The following is a 24198-nucleotide window of genomic DNA, read 5'->3' on the forward strand; positions in this document are numbered from 1 at the left end:
CAAAGACTGGAAATGACTGGATGCAAAGAACCTCTAATCCTACCCACTGGCATGTCTTGAACGAGTTCGGTAGTGAACCTGCTTCCTGCCGCGGGTTCGAATCCCGCCCAGGGCAAACTAAAAGTGCATGAGCACTATCTTATGATGGGTAGGGGAGTTGGAGATAATTATATCAGCTATCCGACATCCCATATTGGCTTTGTTTAGTTCAAAGTGGAATGGTCGACAACTTATAAAAAAATAAGATAAATAATTATTACTTATTTACCACAAAAAACTTAAAAGATTGTTTAACAAGTGGTTAAAATTAAATTTGACAATTTATTCGGAGTTTGACAGCGCTAAACATCTGTTAAATACTGTCTAAGTTATTGTTGTAAGGCCCATTGATTCTAATCAAATGTACTAGGAGCTCAGAGTAGAGAAGAGTTGATTCCTAAGCAGTATATAAAGCAGCCAAGTGTCTGACTGGAGCAGCTGAAGCTTAAGAAATTCCTGTGCGTAGCAGATCCTTATCAGATTAGCCAGCCTTTCAACAATATTTTGTCTGCCTGTATGTTTTATCTCTATATCGCATTACCACTATACCCTGTTTTCTTTAAAGATAGTCGGCGTGGGTTATTGTTATTTAAAATATCATAACACAAATCATCTAAAATCGATTTGGTGTTGGATACGGTTAGTATTATGATGTACTTAGGTTTAACGTTATTAAACAAATTCAAATGAATGTGTACCTAACCAAAGTAACAAACTAAGTTGTATTCACTAGGTATACCTACATAGCCACCATATAAGGTGGCCTACATACCACGGCAACCTGCATTTTCTATAAGGCGTTGTTTACAGTATCTACGCCCATGTATAGACAACCTCCATATGTTTATGATCGCCTGGTGGTCCAAACTGCTGAGTGTCACTGACATCAGAACATTCCTGCGACTTGTGTTTAGATTATAGTAAGAAAACTTAGGTACCTCCTACCTGACTACTTCTTAAACTAACGATTAATAAAAAGTTACCAGTGAGAAAATCACCAAATTACTGGTGGTAAGAATATTCAAGTTTGTGCAGAAAACAAGTGAATTACTTAAGTTATCTTGCCATCGACCCATCGATCGGATAAGATCTTCCTTTAAACTCTTCAATACATTGTATCTAGATGTGAAATTAGCATACGACGGAATAAAACACATATTTGTACAGTATTCCTTATGCTAATGGAGGTTTTAATGACACAGCGACTCGAAATCGGCATTTTCAACAAGAAATATGGACATTTTGTATGAAAATTTGACGACTTGTCGAGTTTGTGTCGCATAATGTTTTATATTTTGTATGAATGAGACGCTTGGCGCCTAGCATAGTATCTATAGGGTGTTGCAAAAAATATTGTTATAATATGAAAGAGAGTTTCAGAACTAAACTCTTAATTAAACTACTTAAAACTTTTTGGAAATAGAGAGGAAATTCCAAAATGCCTAAAGAAACAAACCTGAGGTCTGAATCTGGCTGTTTTAGCGTTATAGTGATAGCAATTCAGTTTGCATTTAGTTCAACTAAATTTATAGCTCTTGACAACACCGACACGATAAGAAGAAAGCTAATTTCCTAGATTAACAATATACGATTTCTTATTAAAATATAGTTGTCTGATTAACTTCATCGGCATTGCCGACGCCGCCGCCGCCGTTGCTCTATAAATTTATGACAAATGACAATCTGTTTGTGGCGATACGTAAGAAATCGATAGTTGGACGCTTATCTTTAGCCAATATAGCTTTGATAACTTGAACGACGTTTATTGTGTTATACTTAAGTAATAATGTTAGGTATGCGTGAAAATATGTCTAACTATAATTATTGGTTCTTTTAACTGTCAAGGAAAATATATCTACATAACTAACTTTGTATGTTCATCATGTAAATGTTCTTTGTATGTTGTATCATGATTTGTAAATGTCCGTCATCAATTCAAATTATAAATGTCCCCAAATTGTATCTTTACCGAGATCATAACTACAGCCATTAAACATGTAGGAAACGGTGCCGTTAATAAAAATAACACCCCAGAAAAGTTGAACGAAATAAAAATAAAGGAGAGCGCCCAGAAAGAATGACCATAGAGTCCAAAAACAATCACCACATGTGGCCGAGAGTATTAAAAAGAAAAACAAAATTAATATCCATGTGCCTCTTTCTCCCTCACTCTTGAGGGTTGATATATCGGCGTCCTTGTCTCGAACGAAATCCTTCTTGGAAGCGAAGCACTGGCACACAATGCGGGTGTTGTGAGCGCAAATTCCGAATTAAAAAAAAAGAAAAAAAAGTTTAAAATGAACGCCGTTTTGCCCGCAATGCTAAATCTCGAGCTTTAATCCTATGCCCGTTTGGATAATGCTCTCAATGTGTTGTGGTACAAATGTTGCGGAATGTAAAGACGTTTTGTATTGTCTCGCGTGCTAACTGTTGGTCGTGCTAAACAATGTTTTTTTAGTTTAGTATTTAAGTATGATTTTTTTAATTAAAAATATTAAATCTAATTAACAGAGTACCTAGCTCTGTCCAATTGCAATGAATATTGTAAGTACTATAAGTAATTTAATATCTGATTTCTAGGCCACCCTTAAATCACCAGCTAAAAAAATAAACAAAAACCACCGCTGAACCTGTGTGGTAAATCACGATCATACTAAAGAGAAACTTAAACGATATGGACCCTTAAGACCAATAGACTAAAAAGCCAGTCTTAGCCTCAAGTTTAAGACCTAGGGCTCTTCCAGGCCATCAAGTGGTAATCCTATACGGGCTGGATGGACGGCTGTTTTTCTCTTTGGATATAATTTAAGCGCGTATTAATGAAGTGTGCTAACTTGTCCTTTTGGAGGCACGAGCTCTGTAGGGATGGGGTTAGACCTTATCGATCATTTTATTCGATATAGCTGTACCCGCGAGGTTCGCTTCGCCTTAAAAAGTTTTCCCGTGGAAATTCCGGGATAAAAACTAGCCTATGTTCTTTCTCGGGGTCTAGACCTTATGTTTTGGCGTGAAAAAGTATCTGACAGACAGACAGACAGACACAGTTTCTTTCGCATTTATAATATTAGTTAGGAAAGTTGTATGTGACGACCAGATGGCGCAGCGGTTAGCAATGCTGACTCTTGTGCCGAAGGTCCCGGGTTCGATTCCCGGCCGGGGCAGATATTTGTTTAAACACAGATATTTGTTCTCGGGTCTTGGATGTGACACAGATATTTTATTTTATTTCAACATTTTCATGGAGAACCAACAGCATTTTCTAAACACTTTACAACATAATTTAATAATAACTTGATGCCATTAATAAGTCCCCGCATATAATACAAAAAGATATAGTGACTGAAGGATTTTACAAGAAAATATGGTTATTGGATATGTGCCTACCCACAGCCACAACGAAAACATAAAGGTCTATTAGTTACATAAATCAAAACTATCGACCTCCATGATCAATCCCATTCCTACATCTCGAGAGATTCGCTCGACTAAACTAAGCGGTCGCGACGTGCGCCCGAAGTCCTCTACACATAAATATAATAAAAAATATATTTTAAAACTTATTTTTTTAGTAAAAATTCGCCGAAGAAGCCACTTGGGCACGCATCGGTGAACTAGAAGTAATGGACTTTGTTCAACTTTTGCCTTTTGACGCCGATAATATAAGGGTTTAAAGCGAATCTTATTTTTAAATTGCAATTTGTTTACTGAAGGATCTTACCGGGTGGTTTGGAATTAACAGATAGCTATTAAGTGATAAGGTCACCTTTTCTACATTAGTATATTTGCCTTATAATTGTAAATAAAATTCATATATTGTAATTCATTAAATAAATAACACATCATATTCAATTTGAACGCGGATTTTTAGGTAAGTACTTAATGCATCACCGTACATAATATATTATTAATTTATTAGATCTCTTTATTTTCTTAGTGGCAAAGTTTTATTTACTCATGCAATTGTAAAAATCTGTATATTCCGATAATTGGCTATTTCCTACAAAAATATGAATGTGTGGCTGCCATGTTTATGAATCGGCCGTTACGTTTGTTTTAATTTCGGTCCACTCTACGACGACTTCAGTTCCATAATACGGCGATTATTTATCAAACAAAACGTACAACTTTTTAGATTTGCGAAAATAACAGAAAAATACTATTATAAATCCTTTATCATCATAATTACGACCCATCACGACCCCACTGCTGGGGCACGGGTCTCCTTCCAGTGAAGGAAGGGTTTTAGGCCTAGTCCACCACGCTGGCCTAGTGCGGGTTGGTGGACCCCAACACAAGCAAGCTTGTGCTGAGAGAGTTGTCGGGTAAGTGGGCAACCCGACTGTCAGATGTTTTCAAACCGCCCGAAGGCCTCTGACTAGGCTTAACGACTGCTGCCGAAGCAGCAACCGGGACCCACGGCTTAACGTGCCGTCCGAAGCACGGAAGCGTCCAGAAAAGAACCACTTGAAATCGGTCACCCATCCAATGGCTGACTGAGGCCCGCTCGCTATGGACGCTTCCTTTCCTTAAATCCTTTTTATTGCACATAATTAAATTTGTACATAGACGAACTAAATACTAATAACATTCTCTACCAATAAATCATTAAATGATGTGATGTGATTCTGATTTAAGTACATTCTAAATTAGGGTACGTACGACAGAGGATAAATCTAAATAAAGTGCCATCAAATACTGCCAATACCTAGGCTAGGGATGGAGAGCCCAGTATTTCGGTATTTTAAGTCTGGATGCAGATCCTGAATACCTAGCACATCTGCTAGATGTGTCCTCATCAGGACAATGGCAATAATCGATACGACATAATTAATGACTATCCCCCAATCAAACCTCCAATACAAACACAGAAGATTATAATTTGTACAATAAATACTGTAAAACACTATTTGATTTCGTTAACATAGATATCAACAATATTCTAATTTATAAACCTTAATTCGTCGAAAAAAGTCAATTCACATGTAATATAAATAACAGAGGTTCTAGGACGATACCCTGAGGGACTCTCAGGCTAGGCGGTTGCGACGGCAATTAAGTCTTCTTTATCGGAATCTTTCATTTATCGGTTAACGAAACTAATAATAACTGAATATTTTAAGTCCAGGAATTACCGAGTGAGTTTGAGTTTACATTACGATATTCTATAATTGTTTTAAATTTTGGTATTTTTTATATATTTATATTTCTTATTAGACTAAAGCATGCCTGTGTTGTTTATCTTATCAGAAGAAAGCATTCAATAAGAATAATCTTAAAATCTACATAGATGCGTGGAATCAAAATCTCTTCTATACATGAATTTTGCTTTTGTTATTGTTTTTTTGGTGTAGTAGGTACACCTAGATACTTTTAACTACGTAGTTAAGTTACGTACCTTCTACATACACAACTTTTAAATTTTGTTGTTTACCTATTTTACCATAGTCACATTAATATTTTGAAAAGTGTACCTATGTATTTTTAAACATGTTTATTTATTTCAAAAATCATTCAAAGCATGCGTTTTCATTGACCAATCAGCACTTTCAAGTCAACATGCCAAATTTTAGGCGCCAAACCACCACAAGTTATAATTTAAAATCGTTAATTCCATTCAATCAACCTAACCCTTCGACTTACCGATTATTAAACACTTTTTAATTAATCATCTTCTCATTATAAATTCAAACGCACATTCGATATTTAAAAGTTCAAAAATCGAGCCACTTTCACTGAATCACTATTTGAAAACGCACTTTTTTAAAATGTTAAAACAGGTTATATTGCTGGCCGGTTTTAAAATAATTACGATTGTCAAAAGCTGGGGGTGTATTAAAAAAAATAGTTTCGGTAAACAAAAGTTGGGGCAACAAAGCGGTGCCTCTTAGCTATCCGAAGCTCAACTGAAATTCAAAACCCTGGTTTGGTATCCATGACGTGCGCCCCCCATTACTCGATTTCCACTCGAAGTAATAACGTCTTTACCACCACCGCGTTTCACAGAAACACCGACTCTTTTCCAAAAGCTTTAGTACCAAATTCTATTGACACAAAGCTGATGTAAGCCCTTGTGAATATTGTCGAAAATCCACAAGGCTATGAGAACATATAATTTAAAGACGGAGTAGACAACTCATCGCGTACATCAGTCTATCTCTGTCCAACGCACGCGTGTTCCAGGGGCTCAATCTCTTTTGTGGGCTGTTCACTTTTTCGCTATTCTCCGTAGAGGTAGAATTACGTATTATTTTGTGAATTAGATTGTGTGACGGTGTCATATTTTCGACTGTACCTGATGATATTTTTACTGAGAGGGCGGATTAAGATGCAGGTGCGATCATCTCCTTTGGCTTTTTTTAAACACACACACACACACACACACGCACTCACGCCTTGTACTAATGTACTCCCTTGCGGGGTAGGCAGAGGTGCATTGCTGCACCCACTTTTCGCCAGAGTGTTATGTTAGTCCCAATGTAATAGGGGGCGGGCCTATTGCCATTTTACGGGCACATCCAAGACCCGAGAACAAATATCTGTGCTTAAACAAATATCTGCCCCAGCCGGGAATCGAACCCGGGACCATCGGCTCAGTAGTCAGGGTCACTAACCACTACGCCATTCGGTCGTCTTTTTTTAAACGTTTAAGTAATGTTCATTTGTTTAAAGAAAAAAATCTATTTTGAGGGTAGACGAAGTAAACTAGGAAACTCCACTTTTTGATAGTAAGTATAATGTAGAGTACCTTATACTCTTACTTTACCATTAGCCAAATATCAAACTTTATATAAAATAGTTAACTTTCGTTAGCGTAACAGTACCAGTAAGCTTGCACGTCAGCAGCCGCGGCACGGGTCCGTTATCTCGTCAAACTCGTGTAATGCGCGCCACCAATTCCACCAATCACAGCGGTGTATTTATGACTACTCGCGATATAGTCACGTTTATCTACGCCGGTAACGAACCCGTGCAGCGGCATGCGGCAGGGAAGCAGACTAAAAAGCTACTTACTACCACCGGCACGAACGCATTATTAGCCCTACAGTCTATCTAGAGAGCGTTTAATCAAATAAAACACCTCAAACAAACAAAAAATTAACTTAAGTAAGTATTCCAATTTAATATGGGTTTTTTTTTAACAGATATTTTATCCTGTGAAATGGTCAACGTAGCTATCAGCTTCTTCTTGAACCTCCGTACCGGCTGCATGGCTCTACATGGCTCACTTGCTTTACAAAATGCAATAGAAAACTCTCAAAAAAACATAGAAATACAAAATTAAAAAGAAAAGCAGTCCAAAAAGGTGGCTTTATTGCGTATAGCAATCTCTGCCAAACAACATTTGTATTTTTCGGAGATCTGTCACCAAGATAGAGTCATGGTTAGCACAGCATATTAAATTTGTGTTGTGTGATATCTCCAACCTGCCTTCCAAGCGTGGAGATTATGACAATAACCTAAAGGAGCAGCTATGATATGTCTTCTGCTCCTTACGTTACTCCCAATCATCATTATAATATCATGTATGGCCACCATATTTAGTTCAGTTAAAATAAAAGACACCTAGAAGAAGTTATGATGATATGAATGCCCAGGTTTCGTAGCGCGAATGTTTGTGACACGATTTTTAAGTCGCGCTTTCCCACGATTTTTCTATCGCACCGACTCGACATATTTATAATATTTATTTCGAGTCGGTACGATATATTCATATAATATATTGTGAGTTGTGACATATTCTATTTTCTGTGCGGCTGTAAGTACCTGGCTCTCTCGAGAGGAACCTTTATGCACATCCCCTAGGTCTAAACTGCCTTCGTAAGCTTGGACCATTTCCCACCACGCTGGTTCACATATCTAAATGTGCTAAATCTATAGATATGCAGGTTTCCTCACGATGTTTTCCTTCACCATAAGAGCAATGGTATACATTATGACTAAATTCAAAGAACTCATTGGTACAATGACATTGTCAACGCTGGGATTCGAACCCGCATTTCTGGCGGGGCAACTGAGCTACCACCGCTCTAGAGTGGTGACATATTCTTGCGTTTATTTGGTAAGGATAAGGTGGTCTAAGTTCCTAAAACGCCACAAACCCCTAAAATATATGTCAACGGCATATTTATGCACGTATATTTTATTATGTTAACACAATAATTTCCCTTATCTTAATGGCATCCCTAGGGGAACATTAACTGGCCGTGCTAATTTGATAAATGACTGCCACATGCGACGATTTTGGAGAATAATCTCTTATCATTTTCAACCAACTTTGAAAGAGATGAATATATTATGTAGGTCTGTATGTTTTAAGCACTCATCCACTCATAGTTTAGCTGACTTTAGCTGAAAGAATTTTCACCTACGTAATTCCGCCTCAGTACTTGACTTATTTGTTTCTAACATTTGATTTAAATAATCTATTTAGTATATTTTTATTTCAAACAATAAAATCGTTAACCGCTCATAATCTTACACTGCTGATCATAGGCCTATACCAAGGAGCGCGTTATAAAATTATCACGATAAATAAAATTAATACATTTATTTTGAAGATAACTTTTTACCCAAAATTTTCATACGGAGTCTTTTAGGCAACGTATGCGAATAAGCTATAATTTCACCTATCCATTTATGAAGAAAATATTTGAATTAATTACTTAAATAAATAATCTGGTCACACTACATTAAAAATCCAGACTCTCATTAAAACCTTTCATGTTGCAGTAAAACATCTGTTTACGACATTTCAAATGGCGGCGTCAATTAGCAATGGTGCTAATTCCCATTATTCTGCTTTATGTTACACTCATCACATCATTTGGGACAATAATGTGGATGACCATGACTATATTCTGATAACTTATTTTGTTATCGGAACCGGTCTGTTGTTTTTAACCACATCGAAAAATAGGAGTCTTATAACGATAAGTTATAACGTAATGTTTGGCGGCGTAAACATTATTTTAGTTTCAATTGATCGACATGAACTTAACAAGATGAAAATCAAGTAGATAGACATTATTATATGAATACAAGTTACGTAGCTGGGAAGGGTCACCACCGGTAATTAAAACAATATGTAACTAATAATTATTTAAAAAAAAACTTGGGTGCCGTGCTGCCCGTGTTCCAGAGTAATAAGTTTAACATGGCAAGCTTGAAAAATAGCATGGAATGGAATGCCCCGAAAGATTTGAGCTATCATTCACCATTTTATTCTTGAGCCGTATCCTCCTAATTAAACAATTAGCTACTTACACACACACACACACACACATTCAAAGCTCTCCAGTGCAATGGCCGCGAAAACCTGAAACCCTATCCGGGGAACCTGCACCGCTTCAGAAGGAAACCGTACGCACACCTCCGTTAATTAAACTAAAACGACACGGACAAGATAAATTAAGCATAATTTCGTCCGAAATAGGCACGCGCCTCTTTGGGAATACTGGCAACACAAGCATTATCGGCGAGGTTCGAATTTCAAATTACGCGGCGGTGTCGGGTGGCGCCCTCGGGCTGTCGCTGTGGCAACACCGCACAGGTGCTGTATCGATCTCTTGACTATCTCTGCGAGCCTGGTACTCGGAGCTGGGATGTCTGCTTTGATTGTCATTTGAAACTGTCATTGTTGAAATGCTGGCTGGTGCTGATGACAGAATCGAATGCTGGGCCTAGGGGTCATTATGGCGGATGTTGGAGGTTCTTGATTTACAATGTTCCCTATTATACTTGCTACCCACCAATATTGTAGTACTTTAGATTATTTGGTTTGATCACCTTCTAGAATCTAGATAGACACAACACTAGGTGTGGGTACCTCTCCAACTATGCAGATGCATTTATCTAATGCATCAACTAACACAGCTAAAACACAAAACGACAAAGGCCATATCCATTTGCATGGCACGTGACTGTCTGTCCGTCTGTCTAGTCGTTCCATCAGGCTGTGTGCTTAATTTGTGCTCGAGTTTGGTCTAAAGTGGCCGAGAAGAGCGAAGGTGAGGTAAGCAACTTGAAAAAGCATTCTATCCACCCAAAAAATATCTTCTCTTACCATTGATCGTATTACACAACCGGCTTTTCCCACGAGCTTCGTTTTGGCGGGTTTCCCGTGGGAATCCTGGGATAAAATCTAGCCTATCCAGAGTAATAGCTTAGGTACTAGCCGTTTTCCCGTGAAAGAGCAAAGAACATGCATCCATCCATCTTAATTGTCATCTAATGTAGCGATGGTGTCTACCTAATACACTACATAAATTTAGGTACTTAGGTACGTATGAAGTTTTCAATTTCCCCCTCGTGCCTGTAATCAGCTAGTTATTTAACTATTCAAATGGTGGCAATCTCTATTAGCTTGTAACTTCAACCGCCAGTTGGTCATTAGTCGTCGGGCCGGATGGTCTCAGTCTCACACCTATTTACGCTTCCTCTCTTCGTATGTGCGCCTAGTACCGGCGTAGTAAGACATTACTTGTAGCTTCTTACAACTCATGTCCTTTTTAAATGGTAAATTATGACAATAGAATAAGATAAAACTATCCTGGATCCAGGATCCACTTACTTATAGTAAAATTATTTACATTCTACAATGACAAAGACTGACTCATCATGAAAGCTTACGTATCTACTTATCTAGATTCAGAAATTTTTGATGACATTTAAACTGAGTACATTTTTACAGATACTTATTCGTGCCTTTCGGATAACAGTGAAAAAAATATAATTGTAGATCGAAATTCGACACAGTTTTAAATAATGCGAACAAGGGGACACCAATTTCTTGTCTTTTGGTGATGGTGATCAAAGCCTCTCTGAGTGACGAAGCATCTATTCCTCGGTCACAAACCCTAGTCTAGTTAGTGTTTGTCACCGACACGAATAGGCGACTGAAAATATTATTCCCATTTAAGTATAAGTGCATGGCATTGCAGCTCAGAATAATAGCAGGCTCTCTTCTCAATATTTCCGTTTATAAACTACGTATAACGGTATAAACACAAAAAAATAATTAGCAAAACTGCATTAGTGCCACATTCCACTATTCAAGTGGCAGACTGCATGCATCCTCCTTCAATTATTGCGAATGCACCCAGCCGTGCTCGTCAAATAGCAATTAATAACAATTAACACTTTAACACTGTTATATTGTGTTGTGTTGTCTGTCCTGTGTCCCGTCTAGTAATTAAGACCATATTCTAGTGAGCTTGTTCTGATGTAGGTAATATTCTTGTTTTGAGCTTGAATTTTCATCGCAATTGCATTTCCGTTTGGACTCGGAAATTGTGTAGATTTCGCGCAGATGGAAACGGTTCTGGATGGAAACTATCTAAAATCCTTAATCCTTATACACTCACGGGCAATGAAATAGTTCCACTCACAAAATGTCGACCCCAAACGACCCCAGCTAAATATGACCGTTTTTTGTAGCTAATATTCTGATGCTCTGATGTACTCCAATTTTGCAGCAGGCGTCATTAAGCTAGCCTTTTCCGTTTAGGGGGAATTTGGTGCTTTTCTTAGTGGAACCTTTTCATTGCCCGTGAGTGTATAATTTTACTGAAAGGACTTATATAATAAGTATCCTTTAACTATGGTTTAAGAATGATCTATGTTGTGTACTGTTCGTATTTCTTTAGCAATAAAATAAATAAATAAATATTCTCTAAAGTGTTTTCAGGGTGACCCAGGTTAATTAAACTGATACAATTCAGTTTAATTAACCTGGGTCACCCTGAAAACACTTTAGAGGATATTTATTTATTTATTTTATTGCTAAATCAGAAATCATTATTATGTTTAAGGACCTGACTAATCAACAAACAGTTCTCTTCACTACTCGCAACTAAGTAACCGTTGCCCAGTGAATAAAACATTTCTCGATTATTATGTCTACCTCTCAAAATACAACTGATCATATTGTTCGACTGTAGTAGGTGCAGCGCCAAAGCAAAGCACGCCAGGGGGGTCACTCTATAAATCTACAAACGGACGAACGTGACAAAGCTTCCAGTGCTAATCACGACTCTATCTCGCTGATAAAAGTCTCGTTCATTTGTTCATCGTATGATGACAGACGAGCGACACTGCCTATGGATTGTTAACTGCTATACCTTTTTTCACGAGGAAAGACATCTGACAGGACCCTTATTTACATTCGAATAAGGGTAGTTTTAGTTTGTATCAGATGTCTTTCCCCGTGAAATGAAATATACATTCGTCGAAATATAATAGGACCGTTTGGACAGCTACACAAATTTGCTATTTACTCTTGATTTACATGATGAAATACATAAAAAGACACATAATCTGGCGTATTATTTAACGGTCGAAAGAACTTTTAAAGCACCAAAAAATACTTAGGTATTGTTTAGATTTTTCATGATTTTGATTTGACACCAGCTGTCATCCGATACATTTTGTAGCTGTCCAAACGGGCCTATTAAGCATATTTCGACGACTGTAATGTGTCAGACGTGGACCGTGGTTCGGTAGATTTCAATTATTTCGAGCATTCAGATTTTTTAAATCACTTTTACACAGGTCGAAAAATTATTAAAACCCTAGATAATACAATGTTACTTTTGAAATTGATTGTAACCCTAGCTCTCAGCCAATTACAGCTTCGGGGAATCGGCCAACTTGTTCAACATAGCAGCGCTTTTGTTTTCAATTTCAGGCGGGGCTGATTCCACCGTAAAAACTTTAAAATAAGTTTAACAGGTACCTACTTACTCAGCAGATAAAATACTGGGGTCAGTTCTGTCAAACCTGGATTATATATTATGTATTTATTGAATCGTTGTAATCATTACTGTGTTTATTGGAAATTTCTATTAATTCTAGGCCACACTTACCTAAATTCAGACTTTGTGAAATAGTGAAATACTATATACCTACTTATTATTATTTTATTATGTATCTTTAATAATGTATATGTCTTATTTACAGCGTTATCCACCACATGTTTCGTCAAAATAAATGATAATTAAGAAATATTATCGGAAAAATGCGTCGTCTATTTAAAAACTAAAAAAAAATGCACCTCCTCGTCAAATAAAAATTAGTCAAAAAGTACCCATCACACTTGCTGCATTACCTCGTTGAATAGCGAGTGAGATCTTTAGTTAACTTATTCCTAGTCGAAAATGTTACCGAGTTTAGTCCTTAATCTGGATTAGCGTAGAGTGGTGAAGTCGGCCGCTAGAGGAAAGGGTTATTTTAGCTCGCTGATTGAGATGTAAACATTGATTTGTTTACGATTTGTTGTTTTGTTTACACCCGGGTCTAATTGACGGTAATTATAGTAATTAGGTATTGGCCTTTGTTTATACTAGGTTAATTTATTTATTTAATTGCTCAATCAATCTGTTTTACCGTGAATTTTCTTTTAAAATGTGTTAAAAAAACCTAATTTTCATAATGTAAGTCGGAGAACTATGAACAATTTTTAAAACTCAATACTCAATTTGTTTATAGCATCCATAAGTTTAACACATGTGTTAAATACAATATTATTAGGAACTATAAGGAATTTTACTGTTTTTTGCTAATACCAACCTTTTTCGAACACCCTGTATTATACAGGCTGTATATTTATCCCCCACTTGTGACAGTTAAATATCATGTTAAATACATTATTAGGAAATATAATAACTTTTACTGCATTTTGCCTACACGAACCTTTTTCAAACACCCTGTATATTCCCCCACCTGTGACTGTTCCGGTCAGCGGGTTTCCTTTCAGTTATTTATTCATCTCAGTAACGGTTGATTGGTTTCCATATTTTTTCCCACTTCAATGATATTTGATACAACGACATAGGTACCTTGCTTATGGTTACGCTTCACATGATATAAAGGTGTCGATAGACATGAATGGCTCGATGTGGACTCAATTGGGGTTTCTCATCGTGTTGGTGACAAACACAAGAGCTAGGTTTGTCAGCATGGAAGAGTTGGTCAGCTAGATTAGCGTCAGTCACGCTGAACGTATATCGGAAGGGCAACGTATACAAAAGTTTTGTTTTCACATCGCCCAGCCTCAAGAGCGAGCGCGACCGAGATCTTTTTTCACGTCTTAATTGCGGTCCGTGCTAGCCCTTCAGGAATAGGTGTATATATATACGCCAATCGAGGAGGCTGCTTTCGTGAACCTTACAACTATAAATAAAGTTATTGCAATTTTTTATTTTTTTTGCACACCTTTAACATAGTTTCTCCTGTACTTCCTGTTGGTTGACTGGTAGAAAATGCTTTTAGCATTAGGTTAGTCCACCCATTGTACACTTATTTATGTTTTTGTGCAATAAAGGATTAAATAATAATAAATAATTATTATGCCCGACCGGAATTCGAAGTACTACCATCCACCCGTCAAACACCTACCATTTATTTGCATCATTAATTCATTAGGACCCTTCAGCGAAATTTGAATTCCGAACTGGCCGCTTCTATTTTCGAAAGCAACATAACGAATAGGAAATAGTTCTTTTTTCAATTTCTCGCTAGCCGTTCCGGCGCGCGCGCCCCTGAGCGACGGTAACCGGACGCCATTTTGAAAAGCCGTGACAGCGTTTTGACAGCTGTCACACTCGGACGGCACTATTTAGAAAATCTATTTTGTTTAATAAGAGCTTGACTTATTAGGTTGTTAGTCTTTGTTTTGTTTAATGAAGGTGACTTTTTAAATGAGTTGTGTGACGGGAGTCATTTTTGTGTCAAGCGATTCTAATTTAGGCTACTTACATGCGTGAGGTGAAAGATTTGCGACATCATCTCATAATTTATCCTTTAAGGTAAGCGTCCATCTATCGGTATCATACGAATAGGACCAAACGGATTTGCATAAAATGTATGGAGAAGCGGCATCGGCAATGGCGATGACTTGTAACTGTGAATACTGAATGCGATCGTACGCAACGGACGCATCGCATTCAGTATTCTTTGTATAGAAATATACAAATAATACTGAATGCGATGCGTCCGTTGCGTGCGATGCTGAAAGATGGACGCTTACTTTTACAAAAGGTTTCTGGATTTTCTGTGTAAAGGGTAAAACAACAAACATAGAGTAAATTTCACAGTTACTTTCTTACAAAAAAAGGCCTAAATAGGTCTTCAGAAACTTAATTGGTCAGCGTAAGTCACTTGAGCTTTACCAATCTACCGATAAAGCTACCATAAGAACAACCAACTCAAAACCTACACTTACCTACCTGAAGTGTTATTATTATTAAAAGAAAGTGATGCAGACCTGATAAATAAAATAACACATACCAGAATGTATAATAATTTGCATATACAGGATGTTGCAAAGGTGGTATACCTACTAAGCCGAAAAGGTGGCTCATGGAGGTGGTCATGTGAACAAATGTTGTGGTACAACTTTAGAAAAAAAAAGATTCTGCGTAGAAACTTTGTTGGTCACGTGACTTTTTAGTTTTATAGTCGTAGTAAAATTGTTTGTCGTAGAATGACCCCCTGAGTCACCCCGTTTCGGTAAGTACCTGTACTACTATTGCAACACCCTGTATATGCGAGTATGTAGCAAGGGCGTACCCAGGATTTCAGCTAGGGAGGGGCAGGTCATACATAACTGTTTCATTTTGCGCAGAGTAGGTATCACGTTTTAAATTCCCACTTGGTAGGAAAATTAACGTTTATTTTATCTTCTAGTCCTTTCGAACCTGAGTGATACGAATGTGCGCTCGATTTTGTACTTTTTTTTAGGGTTTACCTTTTTTTTCGCTTCGAACCGAAACGCTTGTGCATATTGTTGTTAATGCCTAAAAAAAATGTCGTTGATATTTGAAGTCAGTTTGCTTGTGGCAGGCGATGAAAATGCCGGCGTTGATCCTGACACCGGGCGAGTAAAAAAATATATGTTATTTTGCAAGACTATGGCTTATGTCTGACCTATATATACCTATTTCACACACGGATAAAAAGGCAGGGGGTGTACGTGGACACAGTAAATGCAGCGCCCGCTTCTCACGCCAGAGATGAGGGTTCGCGGTTCGAATCCCGGCGCCGACATGTACCAATGAGTTCTTTAAATTAAAGTAGGTACAATGTATACCAATGATCTTCATCATCATCAGGTCCTGGGATCCCTTATCAGGGACATAGGGCTCGAAGTGTTGATTTCCACTCGGACCGGTTTTTGTCAAAAAGCGCTTTCAAAAAAAGAAAAAGGACCTTACTTGATTAATGGACGGCCCCCAAGCTTAGGAAGGCTGTTGACGCAGCAGTAGTTAGACCATGGGCATATGCACAAAGGTTCCAGTCGAGAGAGCCAGGTCAGGCCAGGTGCAGGTACTTACACTTCCACAGCGAATAGAATAGAATAGAATACCTAATAATAGAGACTGAAACTGAAGATTTGAGCTAATAATGTTTTATTTTTATATTTTACGCCTTAAAGTTGTTATTAAAAAACCGACTTCAAAAAACCACTAAAATGAAAGAAATAATTTAAGGTTTACACAAATTCTACTCGTATGAGACAGTACAAATATACCTAAGCAGGAACTGTTCTTTTTTGATGTTGGTGCGGTGACAAAGTAATCTGAAGAAATATGGCACCAACTTCAAAAAAGAACAGTTCCTGCTTAGGTATATTTGTACTGTCTCATACGAGTAGAATTTGTGTAAACCTTAAATTATTTCTTTCATTTTAGTGGTTTTTTGAAGTCGGTTTTTTAATTTTTTTAATTATTATTTTATTTAATAGTTTTTAGTTTATTTGTAATAATTTTCAATCAAAAGTAAGGTGCAAATGATACCAAAAAAAGTCCTACTAATCAATACGAATCATTCAAGCCTAAACACGAAGTAGTTGCTATATACCGTTGAGGAGTTCCCCTGACTGCCTTCCGTTTCCATCATCAGATCAGCTCAAGGTCACCATCATATTTTTTTGTTATAAGAACTATATTTACGTTCTTAATTTCATTAGAATCGGTTAATATGTGCCCAAAATGGAAATTCATACTCTGTTTTTACTTCTTTACCCACCCTTGGGGGTGAGATAAAATTCTGAAAAAAAAATGGGACCACCTGGGAGCTCAACCCAATACAACAAAAAAAGAATTTTCAAAATCGGTTCATAAACGGCGGAGTAATCGGTGAACATACATAAAAAAAAATATAAAAAAAAAGATCCCGACGAATTGAGAACCTCCTCCTTTTTTTGAAGTCGGTTAAAAAATAAGTCAAAAAGCTAAGTTTTCTGAATTATATTTGTTTTATGATAATATCATATTAAACCTAGTTGCAATGATTGATTTAAGAAAGTGATTAATTCAATGTTCTGTTTTTTATTCCAGTCACTTAAGTAGGTATCCTAAGTAAAATATCGTAATGCACAAATGTGTGTCAGTGGTGTTGAAACCCAGATAGCATGAATGTGCTATGACTTAATTAATTTTAATTTAATTATTTATCCCTAGCACTTTTAGGCATATAAGGTGATATTATGCATTTTTTTAACATATGATAGAAAAAAAATCTAGAGTTCGAAAGGGCTAGGGGGGGGGCAGCTGCCCCCCCCTGCCCCTACCTGGGTACGCCCATGGTATGTAGGTGAGGTACTTACATACAATAGGTGGAATCGTATTCGTATCGCAAAAGCTATAAAGCTAAGCGAGCGCCACCCAAAGGTCAACAGGGAGGTGCAAAGTTTCAGATGTGGCGTGTAATTTTAATTAATGACACAGAATAATAATTAGTACCAGATACCAAATACCATAATAATAACTAGTGCACACCAGTGTTCATGATAAGAAATACGACACATACGGGGTGGAATTTTATCAGTGACGTTACCGTTACCGAAACGGTACCCTATCGGTATCGTACGAATAATCGGACCAAACGGATTTTCATAAATGTATGGAGAAACGGCATCGGCAATCCTGACGAAATGGACACACTTTGTGAATTTCTATAACAAAGAATACTGAATTCGTACGATGCGTCCATTGTGTACGATGACAGGATAATAACTAGCAACGCTAGGTTAAGTTAAGTACCGATACTATATTTAAGCTTTCTGTGACCTACATCGAAATCGAAATAAATATTTACTTACAAATTGTATGACGTAGCCTTTTGTTCTCGATTCACATTCTTACTTATTTATTCAGACCAGTGTACGTAATTATGAAAAAGTGTCTTTTTCTGGAAGTAGGTACCTAATACAGTCAGCACATCTAGTTCAGGGTTTATATTTTGTCGAAAATTGTAAAAGTTTACGTTTTCTTTCATATTCAAGGGGGAACTATCTTAAAACATTTGACGGATAATACAGGGTGTTGCAAAAAGGGTATACTAAGCCGAAACCTACATGTGCAGCATGTTATATCTAAGCCCGAAACTGAAATCAGAACTTGAAAATTCGCGAAAAAAAAAATCATTTTCCATAGAAACTTTGTTGGTCACGTGACTTTAACTATGGAAAAAAATATTTTTTTTCGCGAATTTCCAAATTCTGATTTCAGTTTCGGGCTTAGATATAACATGCTGCACATGTAAGATTCGGCTTAGTATACCAATTTTGCAACACCCTGTATATTGCAGGTGACAGAAGAAAACCTATTTTTATTTTATTTTCGTAGATTGCAAAACCCTTACCCTTACTAGGGTTATACGGTATACCTTCTCTTCTTTTTCACACATCCCCACAACATGGCGTCGGAATGTGATTTCGTGCAACACAACACCCGATGCCATATCCAGATAGAGAGCATTAAATGATATATTTATTGAACAAGCGACGCGCCCGGTGACAAATTATTAGTATACTAGCTTTCACGCGCGAGCCTCGCCTTGGAAGGGTTTCCCGTGGGAATTCCGGGATGGAATTTACGCATAATTTTGTGTAATGATAGAGACACATTTTTTCAAATGGGTCTTGCTACCGTATCACCGACACATTAGCAACTAACAATTCATAAGCTGCGTTGCTCGACTGCCAAATATCTGTCAGATTTAAACAAGTAACGTCACATTTGACAAGCGACCAAAGTTGTGGTACGTTAGCTGTAGTACTATAGTCCAAATATAAAGTCCTGACAATAAAGAGTGTGATTGTGCTATCATTATCAGTTATTTACTTACATTTACATACATTTTTTTAACGGATTTGTCCTTTAATAAATATAAGACGTCGATTAAATACGTTCTGTAACAATTAGTTAGAATCCACTTCCGTTTTCAGGACTTTATAGTTTTACAGTACTATAGTTTTGGGGCGTATTCGATATTAAAACATGTCACCAAATGTGTATATCCTTCCTCTTTATAATCATTATCAAGTGTAAAAGGTGTAAATGTAGATTTGCACCTCAGCTTGCGAAGCTTCAGAAGCGATTGTGTATTCATAGTACACAATACATTGACGCTAAGCGTTGAGTTACAAAGCGTCACGCGCTTGCCGCGCAGCCATGTACCGCGATTCCATTACCGCATTGGAAATGCTCTGAAGATATTGAGTGGTAATTTGATGATAAATTTGCCTTCGTTTTGTTGACAAATACAACAGACAAAATTAGTTACACTCGCGTGCAATGAAAAAGTTCCAGTGACAAATTTTGGACTACGCTGTACCTACTTACCGACTTTTTCATGACAAAAAAACGGATTTGAATGAAATTTGGTATACATACGGTCTAGACCCTGGGAAAGAACATAGGCTAATATTTATCCCGGAATTTCCACGGGTAAACTTTTTAAGGCGAAGCAAAGCTCGCGGGAACAGCTAGTATTTATAAACTCATAAATTTTATATTTTTGTAACAAAAATATTCCGCTATAAACCAATCGCAGTACACAGCGTAATACGCTAAATACTTCCGTCCGTCCGTCTTTAGAAAGATGTGTGTGTAAAGCTGCTTCTTCTAAGCATCAGGTTTCGCGAAGACTTTGTCTGAAACTTTTACCGTAACGAACGGATTTCCTTATGGAAAAGCTTCGGGAAAGTAAAGCTTCTTTGCCGTTTTCGGAAATTTCATGTAAGTATTTGGTGGAATAACAACAAAAACATAAAAAAAAATATCTCTAGTATTTAAATGCAATACGTGTACACTTTCCTCTTTTACTCAATAAGTCTCTCATTCACCCAAAGGTTGCCTGGAAGAGATCGCTTTTAGCGATAAGGCCGCCTATTGTGCTTACTCCTTTTGTTATTTAATGTATGTTGTGTGTTTTGTTCAATAAAGTTATATTGTATTGTATAAGTTGGACGCCGTGACTCGTGAGTGTGTCTGTCTGTAAGTGTAGAGCTGCAAAATATTTTATTGAAAATGAAGTTTTTTAAGGAACGGTTAACAACATAATTACGACTCGTTTAGAAATAGTTCGTTAAGAAGATTTCCACACACAATTAAAACTAAAAATGCACATACAGGGTGCCCATAATTCACAAGACACCGGATCTCCCCTAGCTTGTAATAATTTCGCATAATTGGATATTTTGTTGGAAATCATTTGCCGTAATGAGCTCCAGCGCTCCCTAGCCTCCCCTGAGACCAACAGACACGGTGATAGGGGAACACGGGGCATCAATAGTTTAAATTAATTTAGTTTTCTTGGGTTTCCAAATATGATTTGATTATAAATTATTAATTCAAAACATGGTATTCTGATAAACTTGTCCTCAAGTAATGTACTTAATGTGGAAGGAGATTTCAAAACTTTTAAAAAGCTTAAAAAATATATTTTCTGTTCAATTTATGTATAAATCAATATAAATATTTATTTAAGTAATCCACTTAACGATAATGATAATTTTAGATAATTTCTTTCAAAGCCATAGCGGACGCCGCTGCCGTACGGTATACAATAGTATGTATATACATTTCACATTAACAGTAAAATATTATAAGACAGCCTACATACTATAACACAATGTATTTTATAATGCTATTTTTGGGAATTCGTTCAGAGAACAGGCAAATAATACGTCTAGAATCTAGAAAATAATTTTAGGTCATATGATTCACAAGCAGGCGTACAAAATGGACATGTCATATTTATTAAAACTATAATTAGACAGCATATAAATATACTTACCACTTCTAAGGGCGGATTCGGCCAACGTCGAGTAACTATTTACTCACGAGTAAACTACCAGTTTCTCGCGAGTAAGCAGATTTTGCATTCTACCAAACCTGAAAACAAGATAACTAGCTTATCCCAAGAATAAAATGTTATACCGCCAAAATTGACCGTGTAACGAGCTTATCCGAGAGTAATTTTGTAATGGCGGCAGCACATCAGCTGATTAGAAAACCGTCATAATGACATATAAACACATCTGTCAAAACATAAACAAAAGTACGTTAAAAGGCAAAGTCTCAGAATAACAACAGCGAATAAAATTTTAAAACATAAACAATTTCATACTTTTATAATCCATTCAAACTAAGTTGGCATGTCATTTCTATTGCATGCTTTGAAACGCAGCTATTTTTATTTTAGTTGCATTACAGTTTCGTTCCTCGTTCATTCAATTTAATCATGGTATAACTTGGTAGAATGCAAATGTACTTATCCTAGATATTTACTCGCGTATAATTTTAATCCCGGTATAGTTATTCTCGTGTAACGTGATGTTTGGACGAATTCACCCTAAGTAGGTTATTACTTATAAAATAATAGAATCAATTTACAAGAACCATGGCCAAGAATCTTAAGATTCAATCAAATTACAAACTAAACACACTACAAATTTACAAGACCACAAAATAATCCTTAAACCCTATAAACATAATAAAATCATAACAAAAGCTCTTATCAATATCACACCCTCGAAACAAGCCTCATTACCCACCAACACTTGCTAAGCCAATTACAGGGCATCAAATCTACACATCATGTCTTCAAGCCACCCTCAAACCACTTACAGGCATTCCAAAACTTATTAAACACTACCTCGTGATCCTTAGGAAATAGATACTAAGCGCTATTTTAACACAGCACTGTAGAAGCCAGGGGACTCATAAAAAGGATCAGCCAATTTGTCACGAAGTCACGATAACTATCGTGATACCTATCTACCCTCCTATCAAAGGTTTATTACATTTACATTACATTCACGCGGGAATATACCCCCTTAGAATTGAATGTAGCTCTTTGGGCTGCACTGTGGTGAATAAAATGAGCTGTTGGCACATTTTATAGATGTATCTGTAGATATTGTAGGTACTAAGTATTACAGTCTACTAAAAATCTCATTAACGCCCATTTTGCGTATTTTATGAGAGTTTGGGTATTGCTTATTACGCTAGTTTCTCAATATGCGTAATAGTGATAATTTTGCATAATTCTCATTTTACCTATCTGTACATTTTGCGTATTTTTCTCATTTTGGGTAATGTACATTATGCTCCGAAGGGATATAATTATGAAGACATGTTTATCGTTATACAATTCACATAGTTATCAGTCTACCTACCAATATTAATAAGTCTCGTAATACAGAATAACAATCTATACTTATTCCCTTGTTCATCGCCGCACAATAAGCCTATTCTCAGTCGACGATTTGTCCGACAAATATCAATTTGATCCTCCGACGCGGGGGAATAAATTATAACATACTTTATGGAGCGCCTTCAGGGAACGGTGTACCGCAGGGGCGGCTGTTGGGTCCCGTGCTTTTCGTGTTATAGAGCTTCCACGATGTTATAGTATTTTAGACATTTCCTTATAATAAAGTTGGTCTTCCTTCGCAGTCGTCAAATATGTATGGGATTTCGAATGTCAAAAAACCAATCCTAACTAATATTATAAATGCGAAAGTAACTGTGTCTGTCTGTCTGTCTGTCTGTCTGTTACTCTTTTACGCCAAAACTACTGAACAGATTTGAATGAAACTTGGTAAACATACGGTCTAGACACTGGGAAAGAACATAGGCTACTTTTTATCCCGGAATTCCCACGGGAAAACTTTTTAAGGCGAAGCGAAGCGCGCGGGAACAGCTAGTAATACATAATTATAATGGACAGAGTATAATGTCATGTTAGTTAATTTAACAGGGTTAGGGAAATTTGGTGTTTAAATTGAAAAGGAAGGCGTGTAATTCGGTATTTTGTACAATTATTGGAATTTTTGGATTTGAGTTGTGGTGGCGTAAAGGATAAGGGCTCGGCTCTCATTCGTGAGACCGTGGGTTAAAATCTTATTATGTACGTACCAATGAAATATTTAGAAATAAGAAATTTATGTACAGTGCATTTATGTAAGTATGTATAAAATAAGCACTCATACTAATATTTCTAAATAAAAAGATAAGATTCGAGATACCTAGGTACAATAATATAATGTGAACGAATAACGATCTAGGAAAAAATACATTAAATCTGTCCTAAGACTAACCTAAACTTAGAATTACGAAAAAACAAGTTTACAATATTAACTTTTGGAACGATACTGCAATTCGACACAGATATAGCTATATGAAAAAAAATACCCTGTACTGTACCTCCTTTACACATGGCGATCATCGTAGGAGGTTTTTATTACAATATAAGTTTATAAACTTTTGGTCGCCCGTTAGATTTCTCAGAAATAAATATCAATAGGTACTGCGCTAAGACAAAGTCCACAGAGTTAGGTATATGTGGGTGTATTATTTCACAGAAACATTATGTTTATTATATTCATGTTTGGTATCGCTGTTTGTCTGTGTTCTTACAACAGCGGGGTCACTCTCACATGGAACGAGAATTGTCACGCAATCTGAACGCTTATTACAACGAGATAGAGTCAGGGTTAGCTCTGCAGTTTAGTTTTTTCTAAATTTCGGAGCGCTGTGCGAACCACGACTCTATGTCGTTGTAATAAGCGATTGCATTAAATTTACAATTCTCGTTCGTTCGTTTGTCGATTTAGAGAGTGACCCCTGAGACAAAGTAATTGTTCATGAGAAATAAGACCATCATCTTCAGTGAGCCCACGAAATTGCTTTTAGTAATCTTTAAATGCTGATTCACTCACAGTTTATATTAATATAATAGAGAGATGAGATGTGGGGAGATCTCACACACGGCCATCCGACCCCAAGCTAGGCAGAGCCTGTGTTATAGGTATCGGACAGCTGATATACCTACACAAATACATAGATAGATAGATATTAAATATAAATA

The 24198-nt window shown here is 36.8% G+C and overlaps 1 protein-coding gene across 1 annotated transcript in view; it reads right to left on the reverse strand.

Moving 5' to 3' along the window:
* Nucleotides 1-5931, reverse strand: part of LOC105380791 (eyes absent homolog 2) — a 31388-nt gene extending 25457 nt beyond the window's left edge. The window contains exon 1 of the mRNA XM_048628209.1: nt 5680-5931. The gene's annotated coding sequence lies outside the window, so the exon portion shown is untranslated. The remainder of the gene's footprint in view (nt 1-5679) is intronic.
* Between the last annotated feature and the right edge of the window lie 18267 nt (nt 5932-24198).

The sequence above is a fragment of the Plutella xylostella genome, chromosome 20, assembly GCF_932276165.1.
Source record: "Plutella xylostella chromosome 20, ilPluXylo3.1, whole genome shotgun sequence".
NCBI lineage: Eukaryota > Metazoa > Arthropoda > Insecta > Lepidoptera > Plutellidae > Plutella > Plutella xylostella.